We start from the raw sequence: 22,947 nt of genomic DNA, 5'->3' as shown, positions 1-22,947 counted from the left end.
CTGCTGTTAAAATGACAAACATTCGTTTTGTGGCATTAACGTTATATAGTTAGTGTTACACGTTCAATAACATCAGCATATTATTTACCTGAAGATAGCAAGTAAGCAAGGCATTACTCCGTTCATAGCTCAGTTCCATTCCGTTGCTCATTCCGTACCCAACTACCCATTCTGCAATCTGTTAATAAAGTTTTCAACCAGACAAATGTATAGAAAGGCTTTGTTTTATTATAACATTTGTTGCAGTAAAATCATTGTGTCTCGTTTGGTCATCCTGTGGACTCTGGAGCGCTGGTCGGCGGGCAACTAACATATTAGCTTGCTGTGGTTCTCGCGAGCAGATCAATGGCGGCATGCCCGGAAGTAGAAAATGAATAAACGCTTGCCGATTGGTGGTAAGAACAGCAGGAGGTGGGTGCTAGCGGTGTGACGTAATTGGCCGAATCGACTGTCAATCAAAATGGTTCTATTGCATTGGTTTGAGAGCTCTGGTTGAGAATAGTATCCATCTGCAGGCCGCCAGACAATACTGGGAGAGGGATAGTGCTACATGGCATGGTGGAATTAATACCATAAACATATTTCTTGATGTTTCCTTTTTTTAAGTAAGTAAAGAAGCCTACAAATACAAACACACATACAAATATACAGTAGTTTCATTAAAAAAAAATACAAAAAAAATATGAAAAGAAAATTACAAATACTTATCAGGCCTGTACGCTGCGATGATATGATCGCGAATTGCCCCTTTAATTGGCCGTTGCGATTGGTAAATATTATCTGGGGGCGGGCTTGCGAGTAGTGCTTTCAAGCCTTGCATTCGCATTTCACTCCTAAATTATCCAAGGCGTGTGATGACGCCACTCACGCGAGCTCGTGGTGCTATGAAAGAATCTGTCGGCAATGAATGAACTTACTGCGATCACCGATAGCCTGAGTGAAAAAAAAGATTTGCGCGGAGTGAATCTGGGTCACGCTATATACTTGGAACTTGTAGTCTATCGTGCGATTAAAGACCATGTCCCTATCTGCGTAGTCTATACATCCAACACCAAATCCCATAATTCCTAGCGAAACGAAACTGAATGTAGCCGCTTCCTTTAAATAATAATATGGCTCTTGCTCCGCAAGAACAACGGAGTGGATAATGGATATCAGTCAATTTTATGACAACCACGTCCGATGTGGAGAGATGATAAGATGATGATGATTGACGTGATGATGTGATGATTGATTGACGGGGACACGGAAACTTCTAACGTTCAGGATCAGCCATGCATTACGTGAGTACCCCACTATTAGGACGTGAAATACTGTCTACTTAAATTGACACCGCGGATCAATAAAGTATCAACCTATCTATCTAATAATGAGACGATATGCAAATAATATAATACTAATAATTGTCGGTTCCCCGTATATGAAATGAAATGACTGCTGGTAAAATCACTGTTTATTTCTCGTTTTGCATAGTATTACATTCCACTTCTATAAACAATCAAAGTCCTACCGTAAGAGCCTCATACGGGTCAATTAAACCTTTTTTATTAGTCTTTCCTTCGAGCTAAGTTGGACTGAACATTTCACTGTCAAAAGCGCAAATGTAAATAAGGTTGCGTTGCAACAGTTTTCAAAATAAAGGTCATATATACAAATACCTCTCAATTCTTATAAAAAAAAGTCCCGGATATACATAAACATTAATTGGCATAGATCTCTATAAACGGCCCAACACATTGATCACTTTAGGCACACACTGAAACCAGTAACATCACAAATATGAAGCAGGTAATTACCCATACAAATAATAAACCTTTCATGAGGTTATTTACAATAATAATAATTCATTTGATTTCTAAAGCACTTTTCATTGTGAAACAAATGTATGCAGAGTTTCTTCTCCTCCTGATTAATGGTGTGTGTGTGTTGTGATGATCTCATTCAAGGAGCACTACACAAGCGCGCGCACACACACACACAGTTTGTTGTTTTTGTTCTATTAGTGATTTACACACTCAGTTGGTTCATTATAAAAGATACAAACCTGAAAACAAACGCACTTAAATGTTAAATAAAAGGACCACAGTAATGAGGCAGGAGGAATATATTTTTTTTAATAATGGTAAAATTGTTATTAAAAAATTTGCCCCTAAAAAATATTTTTTGCCCCTAAATTTCTCATTTAGGGGCAAGTGTGCCCCTAGTGAAAAAGCTTAGCGTACAGCCCTGCTTATATTTTGCCACAAATATCGATATCGGTATCGGCCGATTGCGTTAGTTGAACAATCGGTATCGGTGGCCAATTTTCATATCGGTGCATCCCTAGAGAAGGGTGTGCAGTAGGGCTGGGCGATGAAACGATAACTATCGCGATATATTTTAATAATAGATATCGATTAATTTAAAAAAATCAATAAAAAAAATTATAAATCAATAATTTTTTGTGACCTGCAACAGGGCAGTTTTAAAACCAGAGACAGTGGACAGACTTGTCTTTCTTGCCTGCAATTTAAAGTAATGGCTTTGCTTGTCCAAATGACAATACTGACCAAATTGAGATTTATTTTTCTCTTGTCCATTTATTTTGTTTGCTTTCTAATTTAAAATACAGTTTAAAACCAGAGACAGTGGACAGACTTGTCTTTCTTGCCTGCAATTTAAAGTAATGGCTTTGCTTGTCCAAATGACAATACTGACCAAATTGAGATTTATTTTTCTCTTGTCCATTTATTTTGTTTGCTTTCTAATTTAAAATACAGTTTTAAACCGTCTGTACACAGTAGGCTATGTGTGCTAGCTAGGGATGCCCCCCAAAACCCGGTTCTAAACGGGAACCGGTACTAAATTAGAAAAAAACTGAGTATTGATAAGCTCCGACGTTATCGGTACTGCCATCGGTAGTCTAGGAGCGGATTAGCTACGGAGCTTTTTCATAGGGCAAATTAAGCTGCTCACTCATGTATAATTTATTTGATTTCATTGAGTCCATATTAAGAAATAAAGTTAAGTTACATTTACTCAACACAGTTGTGGAAAAGGGTTCATTGAGTCCATATTAAGAAATAAAGTTAAGTTACATTTGAGTCCATATTAAGAAATAAAGTTATGTTACATTTGACCCCTTGATTTTAATATTTTTGACGAAAGTGCACTTTTTATACCGACCAAATCTATTTATTTATCTATTGGACTGACAGATCAACAATGTAGGGATCCCATTCTGGCAGTGTCATGTCTTTTATACTTTGAAGTGTCATGTATGTCTCTTGTCCCTGTTTTGTCCTGTTTTGACTTGAATGTATAGAAATGCAGCTGTTTGTGATATCCTTAAATTGCCCCTTGCGGGTCTAATAACATTTTTTTAATTGAATTGAATTACTCAATTCACTCATGTATAATTTTATTTTCATTGAGTCCATATTAAGAAATAAAGTTAAGTTACATTTACTGTATTCACTCATGTATAATTTATTTGATTTCATTGAGTCCATATTAAGAAATAAAGTTAAGTTGCTACCGCGGTTACCGCATTACCGCGGTATCGCTGTTACATCACGCCCAGTCGCCCACCGCAGAGTTTAGCTGAATACCGCATCACAGCTGTTTTTTATAATAATACTCTCAGCCAAAGCAATGCAACAATTTTGATTGACAGTCGATTCTGTCAATTACGTCACACCGCTTGCACCCGCCTCTGCTGTAACCACCAATCGGCAAGCGCATATTTGTTTTTTACTTCCTGAATGTCAGCCATTGATCAGAGCTCAAAACAAGGCTAATAACGTTAGCTCCCCGCCGGAGTGGACTACCATCGCTCCTCTAAACGAGGCATAATGATTTTACTGCAATGAATGTCATAATAAAAGCCCTTTGTTCTATACACTTGTCTGATTGAAAACTTTATTAACAGACCGCAGAATGGGCACAACTCAGCACGCTCTGCCTTGCTATGGTCCGGTAAATACGCTGATGTTATTGAACGTGTAACTATATAACGTTAATGCCACAAAACGAATGCCTTTGTTAATCATAAGTAGTAACTTTATAATAATAATAAGAAGAAGAAAGGGTCGGGGGGGTAACCGCCGGGCGCTACCACCCCTGCCCGCGACACCGAGTGAACGGTGTGCGGTAAGGAAAACATCAATACCGCGGCAGCCCTACGTTCAAATAATAAATGTATAACATTTTTTAAAAAAAATTATAATCTAAAAGAACCAGGGAGCGAAATTAACTTTTTGACTCACCGGCCAGTGGCGGGTAGATGGGAAGAGTCTACCCGCCAAGCATATTTCTTACCTGCCAACATTTTTTTGATTAAAAAAATATATATATATATTTTATATAAAAAATTTTTTTTTAAATAAAATATATATTATATAATCATACTTGTAGTTGTATTATCTGCGAGACATCGCCACCACGCAATAAGTCAAAATGCTTGCTATCTGCAAACAGCTCCACTGTCTGTGTGTATACTTGAGTAGCCTCCAGCTTCAGCAAGGATTCTCCGGCCCTGCAGCTAGACCCTATATTCAGCTAGACCCTACATTCAGCATGCAAGGATTCTCCGGCGATGCAGCTGGACCCAATTTTAACGTTACGGTTATTTTGTCAAATCACATTCAACATGCCCTCAGCTAGAATACGCATTCAATCAATGTTATAAGACATTGATATCAGGAGCTATCTGTAGCTACTGCTAGCCCGGTAGATAACGTTAAGACAATTTAGTTTACTGGGACAGATCGATCTAAGTGAGCTAGCTAACGCGAGCTAGCTAACGAGGGAACGGAGGTATTATGCAGCTCATGGAGGTCCGATCTAGACTAGAGCAGACTGCTACCATTCTGAGAGCTTAACGTTAGCACTAGAGCTGCGGGCGAGCTGCTGCCATTCTGAGAGCTTAACGTTAGCACTAGAGCTGCGGGCGAGCTGCTGCCATTCTGAGAGCTTAACGTTAGCACTAGAGCTGCGGGCGAGCTGCTGCCATTCTGAGAGCTTAACGTTAGCACTAGATGCTGCAGGTGAGCTGCTACAATTCTGAGAGCTTAACGTTAGCAGTGGCACTAGAGCTGCGGGCCGCTCTGTGTTGATACGAGCAGAAGCCAATAGTATCCCGCTGCAGGGCTGGGCGGATATGACTCGTTGCCACGTTTTTTTTCAAAATAAGAATATCATACGAACCGAATGCTGCTAACTGCCGGAGCCATCGATATTATGACTCTAGCTGCGCTTGGGCCGGAAATGAGACCCGCACAGATTTTCAAAATAAGAGTATCGCTATGAACTACACGTCCACACGCCACACGGCGGGCAGGGCTCTCAGTGGCAAGCGCCAAAGGTAAAAACTGAGCGCCCCTGGCGGGCGGCAGGCTTTAATTTCGCCCCCTGAAAAGAACCGATAAGAGTATCGATAAAGTACCGAACCGTTAAGCAGTATCGATAAGAGTAGTTCGCAGGGAACAAACTTAACTTTTTGACTTACCAGCCATTAGGCTGGTAGATTTAAAAAACTACCAGCCGGGCAGATTTTTTACCAGCCAACAATCCAATTAGTATTTATATTGTAACGTTTGGCCACTTTAAATCATTGAACAGAGAGAGAGAGAGAGAGAGAGAGGTAGATAGATAGATAGGATAGAGAGAGAAGGCAGGCCTGAAAACCTACCTGTTCAAAAAGGCTTTTTTATTTTAATTTTATTGCCCTTTTGTTTTTAAATTGTCTGTTTATACTATGTTTTTTATTAACTATGTTCTATTTTTATCTTATTTTTATTCTGTATTTTATTTTATTTGTTTTACTAATAACTATTTTATTTCAAATTTTTTTAACTGTTTTAACCATGTAGTGTAGCACTTTGGGATCCCAGTGAACAAAAAGTGCATTACAAATCCAATCTATTATTATTATTATGTGTGGCTGCCGCCCTGGCGGACATCTGTGCTCTACTGAGTGCACCTTTCTAGTCTAGAGAGAGAGCGCTGATTCTCCGTAGCTGAGCAGCCGGGTTGCATTTTGTCAACACAAGTTGGAACCCTGGAGGAAGCGATATAAGGAAACGAATTGCCAATAAATGTGAAGTTATCTTTGAACCTGTTGCAGGGAATATGCCTCCACATATTTGGTCAAATCAAATGCGAAATAGTAAAATATCAGAGCACAATCAAAAACGAGATTGCAGGGTTTTCTTGTAGGCTAAAGAACGGGTGAAGTAACGGGTGATGTGCGTCTCATGTTACAAACTTGACCTCGTGAGCAGAGCGCATCTCATTTACATTTAAAGGTTCATTGTTTGTAAACATTAGAACGGACACGTGACGTGACACTAGGGCTGGGCGATATGGCCTAAATATGATATCACAATATTTTCTGACCTTTCGGCAATACACGATACGCATCACGATGTTTTTCTTTTTTTCCCCAAACAATTCATTATGAGGCTTACCAAGACAGTATTTGAGTTTGCAAGCTAACATTAAAGACAAAATAAAATACCCATGCATTTAGCATTTTTATATTATATATTAGATTTAGATTATTGGATTATTAGATTATATATTGCATATATTTAGCAATGAGATATTATATGATTTAGATATGAAATATGATGAATTGAAAATGGGGGACCCTGATGTAAACAAGACGAAAGTCTTTCTCTGGTCTGCATCCTCCAGTCCACTGTTGACTGTTGTTGTATTTAGCTGTACTGTATTGTACCTATGCTGCAATCTGTTAATAACGTTTATATTCATTCAGTCGGCAAACAGAATCATTTTGATTGACAGTCGCGTCTGCCAATTACGTCACATCGCTTGCACCCGCCCTGCTGTTCTTAGCACCAATCGGCAAGCGTCATTCGGCAAGCGTCATTTTTTACTTCCGCCATTGGAGAGCTCAATGAAAACAACAATGGCAGCGGTAGCTCGCCGCGGCCGACGTTTAGCTTTGAGCTCTGCAGAATGACTAAACGACTGGAGGCATAATGATTTTACTGCAACGGATGTTATAATAAAAGCCTTTCCATACATCTGTCTGATTGAAAACGTTATTAACAGACCGCAGAATGGGCACAACGGAGTCAGCACGGGCTGAGATATGAACGGCTAATGCTTGCTATATCTAGGTCGACCACGGTCGTTGCTATGTAAATACGCTGATGTTATTGAAAGTGTAACTATATAACGTCAATGCCACAAAACGAATGCCTTTGTTATCATAAGTAGTAACTTTTGATGCAGTAGTGTGTGTGTGGGGCGGCGCTGTTCAAAAGTGTCAACGTGTGGACCAGATTGACGCAACACAAGCCTCTTGGGCAAAACATCACGATATCCACGATACGTTGAAAAAGTGTATCGTTAATGAACTGTACCCGATATTTATATAATATCGTCATATCGCCCAGCCCTAAGCAAGCGTTACTGTTCATATCTCAGCCCGTGCTGAGTTGTGCGTGCCCAATCTGCGGTCTGTTAATAAAGTTTTCAATCAGACAGATGTATGGAAAGGCTTTTATTATAACATTCGTTGCAGTAAAATCATTTTGCCTCGTTTAGTCATGCTGCGGTGCGCTGGTAATCACTCGTCGGCCGCGGGGAGCTGTTGTTGTTGTCGTTGAGCTGAGCTCTCGTCAAAATCAATAGAGGACTTTCAGGAAAATAAAAAACGCATAGCGCTTGCCGATTGGTGCTAAGAACAGCAGGGCGGGTGCAAGCGGTGTGACGTAATTAGCAGACTCGACTGTCAATCAAAATTATTCTGTTGCCGGCTGAATGATTGAATGAATGAAAACGTTATTAACGATTGCAGAATGGGTACAGCTCAATACAACAGTGGACTGGAGGATGAAGACCAGAAAAAGACTTTCGGCTTTTTTACATAAGGGTCCTCCATTTTCAATTCATCAAAACATTTAGAGACATACAAATATACAGTAGTTTCATAAAAATGCTAAAATGCTCTTGATTGATTTAAAACTTTATTAACATATTGCAGAATGGGTACAGACTAGTACAGCTCAATACATACAATTGTTAAGGGGATGCAGACCAGAGAAAGACTTTCGTCTTGTTTACATCAGGGTCCCCCATTTTCAATTGATCATATTTCATATCTAAATCATATAATATCTCATTGCTAAATATATGCAATATATAATCTAATAATCCAATAATCTAAATCTAATATATAATATAAAAATGCTAAATGCATGGGTATTTTATTTTGTCTTTAATGTTAGCTTGCAAACTCAAATACTGTCTTGGTAAGCCTCATAATGAATTGTTTGGGGAAAAAAAGAAAAAACATCGTGATGTGTATCGTGTATCGTCGAAAGGTCAGAAAATATCGTGATATCATATTTAGGCCATATCGCCCAGCCCTACCACGCAACAAGTCAAAATGCTCGCTATCTGCAAACAGCTCCACTGTCTGTGTGTACTCGAGTAGCCTCCAGCTACGGCCAGGATTCTCCGGAGCTGCAGCTGGACCCTATTGGTATAAATCACATTCAGCATGCCCTCAGCTCAAATACGCATCGAATTAATGTTATAAGACATTGATATCAGGAGCTATCTGTAGCTACTGCTAGCCGGCTAGATAACGTTAAGACAACGCCTCAGTGAACTATTTAGTTTAGAGCTAACGTGAGCTACCGAGTCAACGGAGGTAACTTATCATGCACTCGACTATTGCTGGAGCATTTGTTGATATCAGCAGCTATCGGTAGCTAGCCAGCTAGATAACGTTAGACAATGCCTCATGTAGTCACTGGGTCATTTAGTTTAAACCAGGGGTCTCAAACTCACGGCCCGCGGGCCAATTGCGGCCCGCTGGATGATATTTTGCGCCCCCCCCAGATGATATGATTCCCACCAAAAAAATTTGAAAATCCCAAAAAAAAAAAAAATTATTTTTATATTTTTTGCAGTCATGTCATCACAAACACTGGCATTTAAAGGGTACAAATAAAACAATTCCTGCACCAGAATGCAGGAAATGAAGTCTTTGTAACACAAAATCTCCTGGTGGGGGATCCCCCCGCTTAAAAAGTGGCCTGACTGGGGCTATATTTCGCACTATATTTCCTGGCCTGAATGATTTCCCCAGTCCGGCTCTGGTTAAAAGCCTCCAATGCTTATTAGTGTGTGTGCGTTTGAACGTTTGCATGTTTCAACCATACATTTCCATACAAATTCAAATAAATACTTGAAACCCTTTTTGTGTGGAATATTTTATGCGGCCCAGCCTCACCCAGACTCTACCTCCAGCGGCCCCCAGGTAAATTGAGTTTGAGACCCCTGGTTTAAACAGTAACGTTAGCTCGGTAGATAGCCAACGTTAGCTCACGTCGCATGCACCAGACTATAGCAGACTGCGAGGCATAGGAGCCTCTTGTTTACACGAGTGCGGGAGGGGCTGGAGAGGAGGGGCCGTACGCTGCAGGCAGCTGTGTGTCTGAGACAGGGTTCGAAATTAACGGGGGCTTGGGGCATAATGCCCTTTAAAATGGACAAAATGCCCTCGAAAATCAGTTAAGGGGGGCACAAAATGCCCCCGACAGTTTACAATTATATATATATATTTATCCGGTAATGGAGCGTCTGTGTGTCGTACGGTTCAGATGACGCACAAATAAAAAACTTCATTTGGCGGAGCCGGGAGAGGGGGGCAGTGGCTGCAGGCAGCAGCAGCACTAGCACTGCAGCCAGGTGCTAGTCAGTTTGTGTAAATGGCAAGCACAATATAAATCAATCTTCATTACGACTTTAAAAACATAGCCATTAACATTACATAGGCCTACACACATCTTGCCATAGCATTAGCAGTTTGTACTACACAACGCATGTTGAACTATGGTAGCACTAGCCCCAGCTAATAGTCAACGAAATGTTACCGTAGCTAGTGCTACTAGCTAGCAGCCTAGCAGAGGAGGAAATGCGAGTCTGAGAGGCGGGGTGTTTAAAGACAATGATAGGCGTTTATTCAACATCCAAGAAGGCTAACATACAACTAGGGCTGTCTTAAATACTTCGAAGCTTCGAAGCTTCGTTCGATGGCACAAGCTTCGAACATTAAAAAAAAAAATCAAAGTTTAAAAAAAACTTCGATTTGTGTGTGTGTGTGTGTGTGAGAACTACCCATCCCAGTTAGGACAGCCGAATCCCGTCCAATCTTTCGCCGTCGACTAAAGACTCACTTCTTCAACCATTATCTGAAATGATTAAAAAAAAAAAAAAAAAATCTAACCGTGACTAACCTTACTGTCATGCACTTTTCCTAATAAACTAACCTACACTGTAACACGCAACACTTTGATAAACATTGTTACTCAGCTGATAGAGTTGTACCCTTCTTGCTGTCTTGTCGTACAGAACTTGTAAGTCGCTTTGGATAAAAGCGTCAGCTAAATGACTAAGTGTGTGTGTGTGTGTGTGTGTGTGTGTGTGTGTGTGTGTGTGTGTGTGTGTGTGTGTGTGTGTGCGCGCGCGTGTGGGGCACGGGGTGGGGCCGGGGGACAAATACACTGGAGGAAAGTAACCCAGCTCAGCACTGCCCAAATTATATCATCACTATTGCCTGTTTGAAGGATATCATCCTCAAATACATATACACCTACATGCCTTGTAGAATTCCACACATAAGAAAGAAAGATACTGGGATGAATAAACAAAATAGGAAATAAAATTTAGATAAGGTGCTACTGAGATGTTTTGGTGAGTTCTTTGTTTTTTTGTGGAAGTTGCCCTTCTTAAAAATGCATGAACATTCACTGATAATTGGTCTGTAGTGGAGTCTACAAGGTCTACATTGCCGGACCATGTAGAATCCGGACCTTGTAGACTGACATAATTCTGTGCATAGTTTAGTCTACACAGGCCATATTTCAAATAATCAAAATCTTACTTCATTCATCTTAAACATTCTTGATTTGGGGGATTGGTAGTTCCCATGAAATCTGAAGTTGTTCAAACGACAACAGCGATCCACCTTGAATTAAATCACACAGCCGAGTGAAACCTTGTTGGCTCAGTCACGAAAGGGGCTACTTAATTAATTAATCCAACCCACTTTATTTATAGAGCACATTTAAAAACAACAAAGTTTATGAAAGTGCTGTACAAGTCCCACAACATAAGATAAAAAATAAAATAAAATATATATTTAAAAAAAAAAAAATCGAAGCTTCGAATTAAAATCGAAGCTCGGCCCCGAAGCTTCGATTGCCAAAAAAAGCTTCGAAGGTCAGCCCTACATACAACTGTGTTTTACTAACTCCAACCGGGACTATTGCTGCTTTCGTGCTGCTTGTTGATGTTATGAACTCCTCCTAACGTTACCGGAGCTGAAGGTGCCACACGCTAAAATGTCCGTGGGGACCCGGCGCCAACCCATAGATAGTTCCAACTCAACGAATTACGTAATCCACCACAGTTGCACTCAATATTTAAATAATGTTAGTCTAAATAAATGTAGACAGATACATAATAATTTCAAGCAGAAAACGAATCTTTCCATTAAGAACTGACAATCAGGGAATTTAAACATGGTTGACATTGTTTTTTTGTGTTTATATTAAAGAAAGGAAAGTCTAGTGCTGGCTGAGCATATTGTTTGTTTGCATTAAGTTAATACTTTGACAAATGTAGCCTATATTTTTCAGTCAGTTCGGTCTTTGTGTGCCAAACATTATTTAAGGCTGTAAACACTGTAACACTGTAAACCTTTTTTATATGTGAATGAGAAGAAATGAGAAGCATGTTTAGATTTGAGTGTTATTTTTTTTTATTATAAAAATTAATGTATATCGAACCGAACCGAAAACCGTGACCCCAAAACCGTGATACGAACCGAACCGTCCATTTTGTGAACCGTCCCACACCTACCATTTATCATAAAAATGCAGTGCCCCCGAAATACAAAAAAAGCCCCCGCAAATCAATTAAGGGGGGCAAAAAAAGCCCTTGAAAAAAAAAGTTAATTTCTAACCCTGGTCTGAGAGAGAAGTCAGCAGTGAGATCTCTGCTAAGAATTGGATCATGTTTTTCTATCGGTTTTGACGATCGGCGAAAATAAAGCATTATCACCGATCACCGATCTCATATTTATACTGAATATCGGCCGATACCGTTAGCTGGCCGATCGATCAGGGCATTTCCACCGTTGCTGCTAGCTCTGCAGTGCCAGAGTAGCGAGAGGGTGACGTTCTGAATTTAAATAAAATAAATAACTGATCGCGCTATGAATTTAAAGGGGAACTCCAACATTTTGGGAAATTAGCTTATTTAACATCTTCCCTGGAGTTAGACAAGAAGATACATACCTTTTTTGTCTCTGTGCGTGCATTTTAGCTTTGGGAATAGACGCTCCGTTAGCATAGCTTAGCTTCATCACTGGAAGTGGGGGAGGGTTAGAGCCTTACAGTGCCTTACAGTGTATTGCAAGGTCTGACATTGACCAAACTTGATATGCATGACCTTGGTGGGCTCTAGGTCAACTCCTGAAAAGGGGGTCAATGTCAGACCTTGCAATCAAAAGTTAGGGGCGCACTGAAATTATGGCAAGGGTTATTAGCCCCCTAACTTTTGATTGCAAAGTCTGACATTGACCCCCTTTTCAGGAGTTGACCTAGAGCCCACCAAGGTCATGCATATCAAGTTTGGTCAATGTCAGACCTTGCAATACACTGTAAGGCACTGTAAGGCTCTAACCCTCCCCCACTTCCAGTGATGAAGCTAAGCTATGCTAACGGAGCGTCTATTCCCAAAGCTAAAATGCACGCACAGAGACAAAAAAGGTATGTATCTTCTTGTCTAACTCCAGGGAAGATGTTAAATAAGCTAATTTCCCAAAATGTTGGAGTTCTCCTTTAAAGTAATTGATTGATGTTTAACTTGTACCTGTGTCCAGTCCTTTCGAATAGCAAACGTTGTCTGTATTTAACGTTACCTCAGGATACCACTGTCTATTGTATTTAGTTGGTTAGCTATTTAGCTAATGTTGATAGCATTGGATAGCATCAACACTAGCTGGCTACAGCTCAACACCAGCCATGGGAATACTATTTACTAAATTACGGAGGCTTTTTAATCATCAAGGTAAGAGAGGATTTGTCATGATCAACTGAAGGGGTATGCTATGGAACAATATGTGCTTGTAGTGATGCACGATATATCGGCCGCCGATATAATATCGGCCGATATGGCCGTTTTTTTACACATCGGTATCGGTGTTGGATCATGGACTTTAGCCTGGATAGATAGATGAGTATATTATCTGAATTACAATGGAGTCATGGTGAGTCAGAGTTATTAAACAACTGCCTCATCCAGAATCACCCTAATCATTGCTAGAGTGATTCATTCTTCCCAAATGGAGCTATTGAAGTTAAAAGCTGCACAGATCTGGTGAAATTATGGTGCTCCTATGTTTTTTTTCATATCGCAATATGAAATACAAAGAATAAAGATGTGGCAATGTAATTTTTTTTGGCCTAACAAATACAAAGTTCTTTCTGATTATGGTGATATTTGACTATATTCCATATCACCCAGCCATATTCCTGAGCTCATCCAGATGCCAATCCGACATGACAGCAGCATGTTATGATAATAGAAAACTCCATATGGCTAAAAGCAGGATCATACAAGAGGAAAATCAGCGCTATCACTGACCAAGCCCCGTAATCCCAGAGGCAGAAATCCACAGGCAGTAAGAATTTAATCCCATTCATATCCTGCACTTGTTGGGGGAAAGAGAGAGGGGGAAAACTAAACATGAGTGGGATGAAAATCTCTATTATGAACCAAAAAAAACTGTCCAGTGCACAGAGGGCAGATGATTCAGCGTATGTTCATCCTCTTGTAGTGCCACCCATCCTGCTGAAAAGCTCTATGACTGTGTACAAACGGGAGAAAGGCCACCGATGTCCTTTAGACACTTGTTCCTCTGGGGCAGGGTTTAGGGAGGCTTGTCATGTGCCAGTCAAGCCATGAGAGGTGTCAAGACCATACGTTTAGAGAGACGCCTACGGATTACCCCACGCCTGTCGGTCATAGCTATAGTGAGAGAGATGAAGGTGCCAGCGTGGCAGACACTATAGGGAGCTGCCTCGTGTATTCTAGGTATCAAGATAATGGAGGTCACATCCCTGTTAAACACAGATCATTTTAACACTAATTTCACCAGGCAAGTGATTAAGAGCCAATTCTTATATTTACAGCATTGGCCTGGGGATGGAGGGTTTTACACACACACACTCTGATGCTCTCATCTAGATGGGAGTGGTTGTTCTCTTTGGAGGATAGAGGATGTAAGCAGACAGGGACCGAAACTAAAGCCCGCCGCCCGCCAGGGGTGGGCAGTTTTTACCTTTGGCGCTTGACACTTAGAGGGCTGCCCGCCGTGTGGCGTCTAGACGTGTAGTTCATAACGATACTCTTGTGCGAGTACAGATTATAGCCGCTCTCGTCTTTTTTTTCTCCGCCGCGAGATCGTTACAAAACTACAAGTCCCACATTGCACTCAAGTCAACGGTCCAATCACAGTAGAGTGACGTGACTGGTTTCATGAGAAAGAAAGCAAATTACCAATCGGAAGCTCTCATTTGGCTTGTTTACTGAAACGCCACCATTGCGATATACGGGCAGTCTGCTCTAGTCTATATCGGACCTCCATGAGCTACCGTTACTGTTTAAACAATGACCCAGTCAACTATTCACTTTTAGTTTAATACATGACGAGGCATTGTCTAACGGTATCTAGCTGGCTAGCTACTGATAGCTGCTGATAAACAAATGCTCCAGCAATAGTCGACTCGAGTGCATAATACCTCCGTTCCCTCGTTAGCTAGCTTAGCTAGCTCACGTTAGATCCATCTGTCCCAGTAAACTAAATTGTCTTAACGTCATCTACCGGGCTAGCAGTAGCTACAGATAGCTCCTGATATCAATGTCTTATAACATTGATTGAATGCGTATTCTAGCTGAGGGCATGTTGAATGTGATTTGACAAAAGAACCGTAACGTTCTTTTGTGGGTCTTGGACTTCCTGACGGGCAGACCCCAGGTGGTGAGAGCAGGCAACTGCACCTCCTCATCCATCACCCTCAACATAGGGGCCCCCCAGGGCTGTGTTCTGAGTCCCCTCCTCTACTCCCTGTACACACACGACTGTGTGGCTCAGCGGAGTAGCAATACAATCATCAAATTTGCTGACGACACAGTGGTGGTGGGCCTGATCTCTGCCAACGACGAGAGGGCCTACCTGGAAGAGGTCAAGGTCCTGGCGGGATGGTGCCAGGAAAACAGCCTCTCCCTGAACTAGGGCTGGGCGATATAACGATAACGATAAATATCGCGATATATTTTAATAATCGATATCGAATATCGAAATTAAAAAAAATCGAAAAATCGTTTTTTTTTTTTTTTTTTTTTTTAACCTGCAACAGGGCAGTTTTAAAACCAGAGACAGTGGACAGACTTGTCTTTCTTGCCTGCAACTTAAAGTAATGGCTTTGCTTGTCCAAATGACAATACTGACCAAATTCAGATTTCTTTTTCTCTTGTCCATTTATTTTGTTTGCTTTCTAATTTAAAATACATTTTGAAACCGTCTGTACACAGTAGGCTATGTGTGCTAGCAGAACTAGACTCCAGTCACGAGTCACAGTGCACATGTGCGGTGGTTTGTCCACCAAAAAAGCGCCAAAAGATCGAAAATAAACTAGCAGAGCCAGAACTGTTCAACTCCTCTGGAGCCACAGCCAGCAGAGAAGCCGGTTTACTTTAGCTTTTAAACCAGCTGCAGCCTGAGAACTGGAGTGTGAGGGGATGTAACACTAAAGATGGCGGCAATGACAAACAATTGCTGCAAAATAAACATACATCTGTTGTTAAAAAAAAAAAAAAAAAAAAAAAATGTTTTTTTATACTTATAACAATTCGATAATTATCGATATCGAGAAATAAAATAAAATTATCATATCGTTATCGCGATATGATTTTTTTCCATATCGCCCAGCCCTACCCTGAACGTCAGCAAAACAAAGGAGATGATTGTGGACTTCAGGAGGTCGGGGGTCAAGGACTACAGCCCCCTCAGCATCGACGGGGCACCGGTTGAGAGAGTCAACAGCTTTAAGTACCTCGGAGCCTACATATCCGAGGACTTGACATGGACCACACACATCGACAGTGTTGTGAAGAAGGCACGACAACGCCTCTACTTCCTCAGGCGCCTAAGGAAGTTCCAAGTCAGTCAGAAGATCCTTAAGAACTTCTACTCATGTACAATAGAGAGCATCCTGACTGGCAACATCACCTCCTGGTTTGGGAATAGCACTGCACAAGACCGAAGCAGACTACAAAGAGTGACACGTTCTGCCGAACGCACAATTGGAGGGGGGCTCCCCACCCTCCAGAACATTTACAACAAGCGGTGCAGGGGCAAGGCTAAGAGAATCATTAAAGACTCCAGTCACCCGAACAACTGCCTCTTTGAACTGCTGCGGTCAGGCAAGCGATACCGGAATCTCAAGGCGAGCACAGAAAGACTCAGAAGAAGCTTCTATCCCCAGGCCATCAGGCTGCTAAACGAACAATGAACACTACACAACAACAACCATCAAACGCACATAGCACACACATCCACACGCACACACTCACTTTAAACAAACACACTGTAGCACCCACTCCACACACTTTATAGCACACACTCACTTTAAACAAACACACTGTAGCACCCACTCCCCACACTTTATATTTATTGATGAAGGATTGCACTACAACTCGTACACCTTACTGTAAATTGTACCTAAATTGTACCTCATCCCATTTCTGCTTTGCACTATATAGTATTGTACATTAGTACACTGCATAGTATTGTATATTATATGGTAACTCAGTTACGCCTATTCTGCATCGAACATTGTACATATGTCTATACTGAACACTGTGACCTCATTTTCTACTTCTAAATTACATGCTATACTATGTTATTGGATACTATCTTGTCTAGCACAGTCTCTGGAGCGTAACAGTAAGAAGCATTTTGTATGAAAGTATTCTGTACTTCTGTATGACAACTATTAAAGAAACTTGAAACTTGAAACGTTATAAATAGGGTCCAGCTGCATCGCCGGAGAATCCTTGCATGCTGAATGTAGGGTCTAGCTGCAGGGCCGGAGAATCCTTGCTGGAGCTGGAGGCTACTCAAGTATACACACAGACAGTGGAACTGTTTGCAGATAGCAAGCATTTTGACTTATTGCGTGGTGGCGATGTCTCGCTGATAATACAACTACAAGTATGATTATATAATATATATTTTATTTTAAAAAAAAAATTATAAAATATATATTTTTTTTTTAATCAAAAAAATGTTGGCAGGTAAGAAATATGCTTGGCGGGTAGACTCTTCCCATCTACCCGCCACTGGCCGGTGAGTCAAAAAGTTAATTTCGCTCCCTGTAAGCAGAGCTCAACCACTCCCAAATACTAAATGCCATCACCAGTGGGGTGTGTGTGTGTGTGCGTGTGTGTCGTTTTAACTCTGATCTGTGATGAACTAGGAGCTGAGAGCTCAGAGACCTCAGGAGCCTGAACTGACGGGCCGCACGCTAGGGCAAATCACAGAGAAAGCTCTGATTCCTATGAGGCTGGGGCAGACATTAGTGAAATGATACTAACAGGCCTTACATTGGGTGTACATCAGCACAACCAAAATCAGAGCCAGAGTGCTGCCTGCTGCAACATGGAGGTGTCAACATCTGGGGTGAAGTATTGATGTATTGACCACCACACCATGTTGAACTGTACATGTCATGTCTGCAGACCTCAGTGACATCAACAGAACAGCCACGCATACTAAATATAGATCAGCATTAGGGGGGGGGGGGGGGGGGGGGTTGGGCAGATGATTCTCCGTTAAATAAAATAGGATATTTCACATTGCCTGCAAATTGTTACAATGGACCAGGTAAAGAAAGTCCTTTATTAACCATGGCTAGTAAATAACATCACAAGACAAACTCCAAATTACCCCATTTTCTAAAAGTTACACAAGCACAATAAACCAAAGACATATCACAAACACTGTGTTAAATGCTAAATATGCCAAGATAGGGTAGGGAAAACATGGCCAAGGAAGCACATTATGTTCAAAACAGTAGATTCACATGCAATTATTGGACTAGATAGATCTGATTCTGATCTCACGCATTTTCATATTCAAATCTGGTCTATGAGAAAGAATTGGTGGCAACAACATGCTGGACATCTGTGCGAAACACACTACTTGTAATGATTTTTGTAACCCCATTATATGCTAAATTGTTGTTAATATTCAATTGTCAATTAAAGATAGGGTTCTTTAATATGTTGTCAGCAGAATATCTATTCATACGTTTTAATTGTATTATGCATCATACCATCAGCATCACTGCAATTTATGTGAAACATAACAAATCACATTCCATGATAGTGAAGTGTACACCTCTTCCCCACCATATTGTCCTGTAAAGGAGATCCACACACACCGGTTTTGTTTTACTGTGGATTCCATCTGCATTAAAACATTATGCAAGCACATAGTGCGTGTGCGTTTATATCGATACGGGTAAAAACGAAAGGAAATCTAGTCTTTCAAGCCTGAATCCATCGGGAAAAATCGGTGAGGGAAAAGGCTTTGAACGCCATCTTGTTCGTTGCAGCTGCTTGGGCCCTGAATACAGGAACCCATTCATCCAAGGAGGGAGGAGGGAGGGAGGGCAGGCTGGCAAGATGAATTCATCTTTGTGGACCAGCCAATACAAATAGCTCTTTTGAGACACGGAAAACTTTTGACGAGCCTAAGAAGATATGAATCTACCACCACTCATAAATTCGTGAAATACGTCGTCTCATATTTGCAACCCTAATAATCGGTCAACCGCCCGGACCCGGTACACAGTCGCGAGTGTTGCTCCACTCTCCATGCTTTAGGGAAACAGCAACGTTGTTGCTACAACCGCTCCACTCTCTGCGACACACTGTCTGCTGCTCGAACACCTTCCCTGCGTCTGGAATATTTACCGCTAAATAACGCTCTACTTAAACTCGCTTCCTTGCTACCATGCAGGAACTGTAAACTGTAAATATGGTGTTGGTGTCTTTATCGCGGTGTGAACGCTACCGTCCCCCGGCTGTGCTGCTCCGCGGAGTATCCCTCACTGTGTGGCTACTCAGGCAGCTGAGCTAACTAACACCTTGGCTCTGCAACAGACCTGGGCTCGGGATAAACAGATTGTGGGAATCCAATTTGACCACCTTGTTTCTTTATTACTAAAGTAACAGGCTCAAACTAATGCCAATTATATGCAACGGTTATCCGGACAGTGTGTTCTCAACGTAACGTAGCTTGAACACTTGTTGAACAAAAAAAAAGCAAAGGCAATCAATCATTTTCAGTTTTCACTGGTCACAAATCCAACCATCTTCACCGCCATCTAGCTACTGTACTGTAGACCAAAGGCAATTCAGGACTCTTGTGCAAAAAAAAGCCATGCTAACCAGATAGCCATTTTCATTCATAGCACAATCGTGCGAGGGACGACTAGTACAACTACAAACATACACTCTAGATATAGGCGGTCGGTTTGTGGCGTTGGTAATAAGCCATACACGTTAGTTTAGTTACACAAGATTGCAACAGCTTAACTATTCCCTTTGATGGGAGAGCCTGCCAAACAAGTGTGCCAAACGACAAGCATCGACATAACGTCGCTACGACTTTATACAGGCTTTTAGAAGAAGCTTTTTATATACCAACTGTGCAACGAAATCACAGTAACCATGGCCTACGAGGATCATGTTAGCAGTGATGTTCCGAGGCACACACCCAATTTATCATAACGTCACTAACCAGGTTATGGTTATTGCTAACTTGTATGGACTGGCTAGAGGGAAAAGTGGGGGTGATTATGTTGGTGAAGTAGCCATTTTTAGTCTCCCTTCGTAATTGCATGATGATGAATGAAAACACAAGGTATATGGGCACATGACTAGCTTATGTAAGTGTAATAAGTCGTAGCGACGTATTAATCAGTTGACACAGTTTAACAATTAGCTAGGCTAAAGCTGGCTAACGTTAACCTAATTAGCTCGTCAGCTAACGTTATTATCCATCCAGTAAAACCAATGAAAGAATCTGGGCCGACCGAATTATCCATCATGTCATGATCATACTGTCACAAATCACCGGGGGATTATATTTAAGTCCAACTTAAATCAAGTATTGCTATAGTTGCAACTGGGTTATTAAATAAACTTGGTGGTATACGTTTGAGTAAAGTTACTTGTTTGGTAAGACGAAACAACGTAAAGAAACCCGGACGTTGAGGAGGGGTGCTAACTTACTGAGCTGTCACCAACTAGCATTAGTAGCTACCTACTAGCTCTCAGCTAACTAGCTAGTTAGTATCGCTGGGGTGGATTTAATATTGATACGTGTTGCTTATCAATATGTTGATGTTTCGCCACTGAGAGTGCTCAACTTGTCACTTCAGGCTAGGTTTTACCAGTAACGTTATGTGTTTTTGAGATGGGTATCTGCTCAGCTAAAAAGCTTCAATGGTGACCCCTCCACCCACTCTTTAGTATCAGCGACTAGCTAACAGCAAGCTAACGGTAGCTAGCTCTTGAACAACTACTCAACCCAATTTAACCCCTTCGGCCTGGCTTTCCAGCTACACCAGCTAGCCAATTGCACACAGGGAAATGTCAAAAAGGTCTCAACAGTACACAATTGCAAATGTCCATGTATTGCCTTACCCACTTTCAGTCGAGGGTATCCGTTGTTTATAATCACATTGACTGGAAGTAGCGAAGATCGACTCTCCTCTCTCCACCCCTAGCACACAGATGTAAGCTAGCAAGCTATCGAGGAGCGGCACTCCCCGAACCCAGCTTTCGATCCGCCAAGGGGAGACGCACCGGCACAGAGGCGCAGAGATGAGACCGTGTTCACCGTGCGAAACGTTTTCTTTTTGGCAATAATGACCCGTTTCGGAACGCGCGAAGTGTTCTTCCAATTCAAAACAACCTCTTTCCAATCTAAAAAAAACCCTTCTCGTCTTTCCCACCAACGTCCCCCGTTTTCTTTCCTCACACCAGTTATCTCAAATGCTTCCTCCGGCCATCAAACAGCAGAGATGGGCGCGGTAACCCTGCTCTCAGGTCTGGGAAACCCCACGTTACGGCAGCGTCATAACGCACGGCGAGGGTCGCCGACCACTCCAAATGCTCATCATTTTGCCAGGAAAAAGTGCCATCTTTGGTAACAACAAAATACCTGCCACCAAAATGATATTTGGAAAATATTTACTTTGTAACACTATTAGTGTTTTTCTTATAGTGGTCACGTGAAGTAGTGTTGTTGTGATCTCACAAAAACACACTCATGAGCATGGTTTTGATTGATTGATTGAAAACTTTATTAACATATTGTAGAATGGGTACAATACAGTATGGCTCAATACACACAATTGTTAAACAGAGATCCTAACAGAAAATATATACATACGATGGGGAGGATACTGTACATTGGGAGGGGGGGGTTTGGACTTTTACGGTGGCCAGTTTCGAATTGCAGCCGCCCGTAGGTGCTCTTTGAGAGCGGTTTTGAAGGTGGGTAGGGATTCACAATTTTTTTTACGGCTGTGGTGTAGGGCGTTCCACATTGTTGTGGCATAATTGTGAAACGTGTTTAGTACCTTGTTTGTGCCGAATCTGGGTTGAACATGATTTGTGGAACTCCCTCTGGTGTTGTGGTCGTGGTATTCACTGACCTTTGGGAGAATGACCTCCTAGACCCCAATCAGTCTGGCTTCCGGACTGGCCACTCCACAGAAACGGCCCTCATTGCGGTCACAGAGGCACTTCACTTAGCAAAAGCGAAAGGCCTCTCCTCTGTCCTGATTCTCCTAGATCTATCTGCAGCCTTCGACACAGTCAACCATCAGATCCTCCTCACGGCCCTCGCAGGAATGGGAGTGGCTGGATCTGCGCTGACATGGCTGACATCATACCTCAACGACCGCTCCTACCAAGTGTCAGGGCTCGGTCCTAGGACCCCTTCTCTTCTCCCTCTACACTAAATCACTGGGTAACATTATCACGTCTCATGGCTTCTCATATCATTGTTATGCCGATGATACTCAACTCTTCCTCTCCTTCCCTCCCTCAGATATCCATGTCTCTGAGCGGATCTCGGCCTGTCTGTCCGACATCTCCGCCTGGATGACGACCAACCACCTCAAACTGAACCTAAGCAAAACAGAATTGCTCCACCTGCCGGCCAAATCCTCCCCCCTGACCGACCTCTCCATCACAGTCGAGAATGCAGCTGTGACCGCGTCCCCGACCGCCAAGAACCTTGGTGTTGTCCTTGATGACCAGTTGAACTTCTCTGCTCACATCGCAGCGACAACCAGAACCTGCAGATTCCTCCTGAGCAACGTCAGAAGGATACGCCCCTTCCTGACAAAAGAAGCCACCCAACTCCTCGTCCAATCAACAGTCATCTCCCGCCTCGACTACTGCAACGCACTGCTAGCTGGCCTCCCGGCCACTGCCACCAAGCCTCTTCAACTCATTCAAAACGCAGCGGCCCGCCTGATATCAAACCTACCGAAGTCGGCCCATGTCACCCCACTTCTTAGGGACCTGCACTGGCTCCCCATTGCTGCACGTATCCGCTTCAAGGCCCTCGACCTAGCATACCGTGCAGCAAAGGGAACCGCTCCCGCCTACCTCCGGTCAATGGTCTCTAACTACACACCCTCAAGACCCCTACGCTCTGCATCTTCTGGCCGCCTCAGACCTACTCCTATCCAAGCTCCCGGAGGGTCATCAAAGAGAAGCCGCCTATTCTCAGTCCTTGCCCCACAATGGTGGAATGAACTACCCATC

The 22,947-nt window shown here is 42.1% G+C and overlaps 1 protein-coding gene across 3 annotated transcripts in view; it reads right to left on the bottom strand.

Annotated features, from left to right (window-relative positions):
* gnb1a (guanine nucleotide binding protein (G protein), beta polypeptide 1a) overlaps positions 1 to 22,947 on the bottom strand; it is a 255,500-nt gene that overhangs the window by 206,929 nt on the left and 25,624 nt on the right. Inside the window, exon 1 of one of the 3 annotated variants that reach the window (XM_084333887.1) lies at positions 20,809 to 21,192. The exons of 1 other annotated variant lie outside the window; for it this stretch is intronic. The gene's annotated coding sequence lies outside the window, so the exon portion shown is untranslated. Of the gene's footprint in view, positions 1 to 20,808; positions 21,193 to 22,947 lie in introns of those variants that run through there. One more of the 3 variants, XM_084333886.1, reaches the window with a different exon arrangement.

Source organism: Notolepis coatsorum (genome assembly GCF_963971535.1).
Source record: "Notolepis coatsorum genome assembly, chromosome: 17".
Classification (NCBI taxonomy): domain Eukaryota; kingdom Metazoa; phylum Chordata; class Actinopteri; order Aulopiformes; family Paralepididae; genus Notolepis; species Notolepis coatsorum.
Note: the sequence above shows the minus strand (reverse complement) of the source record. Positions and strands in the feature narration are given on the sequence as shown.